Raw genomic sequence first — 5,237 nt, 5'->3', positions numbered from 1 at the left:
ACCAAATTACTGGAGGCTGGGATTATTTATCCTATTTCTGACAGCCCCTGGGTGAGCCCTGTCCATGTTGTCCCCAAAAAGGGAGGCATGACAGTGGTTCATAATGAAAAGAATGAACTGGTTCCTACAAGAACAGTTACAGGGTGGCGCATGTGTATTGACTACAGAAGGCTCAATACAGCCACCAAAAAGGATCATTTTCCTTTACCATTCATAGATCAGATGCTAGAAAGACTGGCAGGTCATGATTATTACTGCTTTTTGGATGGCTACTCAGGCTATAACCAGATTGCAGTAGATCCCCAAGATCAAGAGAAAACAGCATTCACATGTCCATCTGGAGTGTTTGCTTATAGAAGGATGCCATTTGGGCTGTGTAATGCGCCTGCAACCTTCCAGAGATGCATGCTCTCTATTTTCTCTGATATGGCGGAAAAATTTCTGGAAGTCTTCATGGATGACTTCTCAGTATATGGAGACTCATTCAGCTCCTGTCTTGATCACCTGAAACTAGTTCTGAAAAGATGCCAAGAGACCAACCTGGTTTTAAACTGAGAAAAATGTCACTTTATGGTGACTGAAGGGATTGTCCTTGGGCATAAAATTTCAAACAAGGGAATAGAGGTGGATCAAGCAAAAATAGAGGTAATTAAAAAATTACCACCACCTGCCAATGTTAAGGCAATTAGAAGCTTTCTGGAGCATGCAGGATTCTATAGGAGGTTTATAAAGGATTTTTCAAAAATCACAAAACCTCTGAGCAATCTGCTAGCTGCTGACACGCCATTTGTGTTTGACATAGAGTGTCTGCAGGTGTTTGAAACGCTGAAAGCCAAGCTGGTCACATCACCAGTTATTTCTGCACCAGACTGGACATTACCATTTGAGCTAATGTGTGATGCCAGTGATCACGCCATTGGTGCAGTACTGGGGCAGAGGCATGACAAGCTTCTGCATGTCATTTATTATGCTATCCGCATTTTAAATGATGCCCAGAAAAATTACACAACCACAGAAAAAGAATTGCTTGCAGTGGTTTATGCCATTGACAAGTTTAGATCATACTTGGTAGGATCAAAGGTGATTGTGTATACTGACCATGCTGCTCTTAAATATCTACTCACAAAGCAGGATTCAAAACCTAGGCTCATAAGATGGGTGTTGCTTTTGCAAGAGTTTGATATAGAAATAAGAGACAGAAAAGGGACAGAGAACTAAGTGGCTGATCATCTGTCCCGAATAGAGCCAATAGAAGGGACGTCATTCCCCTTTCTTGAAATCTCTGAGACCTTTCCGGATGAGCATTTGTTTGCCATTCAGGAAACACCATGGTTTGTAGACATTGCTAACTACAAACCTGCAAGGTTCATTCCCAAGGAGTACAGCAGGCAACAAAAGAAAAAATTAATTACTGATGCCAAGTACTACTTGTGGGATGAACCCTATCTCTTTAAGAGATGCGCAGATGGCATAATCCGTAGGTGTGTGCCTAAAGAAGAAGCACAAAGGATCTTATGGCATTGCCATGGGTCACAATATGGAGGTCATTTCGGAGGTGAGCGAACAGCCACCAAGGTCCTCCAATGTGGCTTCTACTGGCCTACACTCTACAGAGATTCCCGAGAATTTGTACGCAACTGTGACAGTTGCCAGAGAGCTGGTAATTTGCCTCACAGTTACGCCATGCCTCAACAAGAAATCTTGGAGATTGAGTTGTTTGATGTATGGGGTATTGATTTCATGGGGCCTTTCCCACCATCATACTCAAACACTTATATTCTGGTCGCAGTTGACTATGTATCAAAATGGGTTGAGGCCATTGCCACACCCACCAATGATACTAAAACAGTGCTGAAATTCCTCCAGAAACATATATTCAGCAGGTTTGGTGTCCCCAGGGTACTAATCAGTGATGGGGGGCACTCACTTCTGCAACAAACAGCTTTACTCTCCCATGGTCCGGTATGGGATTCGCCACAAGGTGGCGACTCCATATCATCCACAGACAAATGGGCAAGCTGAAGTCTCTAACAGAAAACTAAAAAGAATCCTGGAACGAACTGTAAGTACCCGTAGAAAGGATTGGGCACGAAGCTTGGATGATGCTCTGTGGACTTACAGAACAGCATTCAAGACTCCTATAGGGACCTCTCCATACCAACTTGTGTATGGTAAGGCATGCCACCTGCCTGTGAAACTGGAACATAAAGCCTACTGGGCAACCAGATTCCTAAATTTTGATGCCAAATTAGCTGGAGAAAAAAGATTGCTCCAGCTAAATGAGCTAGAGGAATTCCGATTCACTGCTTTCGAAAATGCCAAGCTTTATAAAGAAAAATAAAAAAAGTGGCATGTCAGAAAGTTGTCATCTAGAATCTTTGAACCAGGACAAAAGGTTCTGTTGTTTAACTCTAGACTCAGGCTATTCCCCAGGAAACTGAAGTCCCGGTGGAGGAGACCATATGTGATTACAAGTGTATCACCATATGGTTATGTGGAGCTTCAAGATATTGATTCTGACAAGAAGTTTATTGTTAATGGACAGAGAATCAAGCACTATCTTGAATGCAATGTTGAGCAAGAGTGCTCAAGGCTGAAGCTAGATTAAAAGCTCAGCTAGGTCCAGCTAAAGACAATAAAGAAGCGCTTGCTGGGAGGCAACCCAGCCATGGGGCATCACTTCCTCTAAGTATTTTTCCCTATTCTTGATTTTATTTGTTTATATAAAGTTCACTGATACTAAGGTAAAGAGTCAATTGTATAAGTTCACAGGGTTATAGAAGGATTCTGCACACAAAACAAAGAAAAAGAGCTCACTGGCAAGAAAATGCCAGTAAAAGTCTGTTTTGGGCGTTCAACGCCCAAAAGAAGCATCCGCTGGGCGTTGAACGCCAGTAAGGATAGCCATCTGGGCGTTGAACACCAGAAAGAAGCATCTTCTGGGCGTTGAACGCCAGAAAGAAGCTCCTTCTGGGCGTTTAACACCAGATTTACAGCGTCCTGGGCGTTCAGAAAAACGCCCAGTGACAAAGGAGTTCCTGGCGTTCAACGCCAGAAAGAAGCAACAGCTGGGCGTTGAACGCCCAGGAGAGGCAGCAATTGGGCGTTGAACGCCCAAAACATGCAGCGTTTGGGTGTTCAAACGCCAGGATGGTGGGGAGGAGGTAAATTCGTTTTTTTTCATATTTTTCATTTTAATCTTAATTTTCATGTTTCAATTCATGATTTCTTGCATAAACATGTTACAAACCCTGATTTCTAAAATCCCTAATTTCTAAAAAAAAACCCTTCTTTAAAAATATTAAATGTATCTTAATCCATAAGCACAAATCCTTTTTTTCAATCCAATTCAACTCTTTTTCAAAAATTTTCAAAACAAATCTATCTCTTTTCATTCAAAAATCTTTTCAACTAATCAATATCTTTTTCAAATCTCCATATTATCCTTTTCAAAAATCCAATTTTATCTTTTTCAAATATCTTTCATATCTTTTCAATTTTAAACTATATCTTTTCTTATCATACTTATTTTTTAAAATCATATCTTCTATCTTATCTTTCTCCCTATTTTCGAAACCCCCCTCCCTTTTAAAAACCCATTCGGCCTCCTTCCTCTCATCCACCATCCTACACTAGCTCTCCTTCTATCCCTCTCCTTTCTTTTCTTTTGCTTGAGGACAAGAAAACCTCTAAGTTTGGTGTGTTTATCCGTGATCACTAAACCATATCCATCCACCATTGCACCTAGCTCTCCTTCTCTCCCTCTCCTTTCTTTTCTTTTTGCTTGAGGACAAGCAAACCTCTAAGTTTGGTGTGCTTATCCGTGATCACTAAGATCATGGCTCCTAAAAAGGAAAACAACCCACTCCAAGAGGCAAGAAAGAAAGCGTTCCAAAACCACTTTTGAATCAAGGGAAGTTCTTAACTAAAGAACATTCAGACCATTATTACAAAATAATGAGTCTAAGATCAGTGATCCCGGAAGTTAGATTCGATCTGAAAGAAGACGAATATCTGGAGATCCAGGAGCAAATTCGAATCAGGAACTGGGAGATCCTAGCTAATCCTGAAACGAAAGTGGGAAGGAATATAGTCCAGGAGTTCTATGCTAATATGTGGCAAACAGACAAGCAAAGACTATCTGGATCTGCTCTCTATGACTATCGGACCTTGGTCAGAGGAAAGATTGTTCATACCCACCCTGACAAGATCAGGGAGATCTTAAAGCTACCTCAGCTGAAAGATGATCCAGACTCCTTCAATAGGAGAATGATGAGAACAGACAAGGGCCTGGATAAGATTCTAGAGGATATATGTATCCCTGGAGCCAGGTGGACCACCAGCACGAAGGGTGTCCCAAATCAACTCAAAAGAGAAGATCTCAAACCAGTCGCCAGAGGATGGCTGGACTTCATTGGGCATTCTCTGCTGCCCACTAGCAACCGTTCTGAATTCACTATTAGAAGAGCAGTGATGATCCATTGCATCATGATGGGAAAAGAAGTGGAAGTTCATCAACTGATTTCAACTGAATTTTACAAAATTGCAAACAAAAATTCCAAAGATGCCAGGTTGGCTTATCCAAGCTTGATTTCTATGCTCTGCAAGGACGCTGGAGTAAGGATGGGAATAACTGAGTATATCTCAGTTGAGCGACCAATCACCAAAGCATCAATGGAAAAACAACAAGCACAGGATGACCCCATCAAGAAGAGAACACAGGAAATTCTCCCATAAATCCCTCAATATAAATACCGGGAGTATCTTGAAACATCTATTACCAAGATGCAAGAAGCTATGGAACAAATACAGAAAGAACAGAAGGAACAAAGTAGCATTCTTTGCTATTTGCTTAAAAAACAGGAGGAGCAAGGGCGTGATTTAAGGGAATTGAAGCGCCAGAAATTATCTCTTGAAGGACCAAGCACCCCGCAGATTAGAGGAACATCCACTTCCCAGAACAAAGGTTGTTAAATTCCAATCTTAGCCTTAACTCTGTGATAACTGTTTTTATTTTAGTTTTACCTTAGGAGTCATATAGTAGTAATTAGTAGCTATACTTTTGATTTTATCCCCAATTAAGCTATAATTTAATTTTATCATCATTATTAAACATGAATAAAATAGAAGAATTTCTTTAGAATAAGAGGCAATATTTTTTTGAGTTTTTAATAAGGTAAATTCTAATTATTTATATGTGGTGGCAATGCTCTCTGTCTTCTGAATGAATGCTTGAA

The sequence above is a fragment of the Arachis ipaensis genome, chromosome B04 (genome assembly GCF_000816755.2).
Source record: "Arachis ipaensis cultivar K30076 chromosome B04, Araip1.1, whole genome shotgun sequence".
Classification (NCBI taxonomy): Eukaryota; Viridiplantae; Streptophyta; class Magnoliopsida; order Fabales; family Fabaceae; genus Arachis; species Arachis ipaensis.
The sequence above is the reverse complement of the archived record's forward strand: the minus strand, read 5'-3'. Positions refer to the sequence as shown.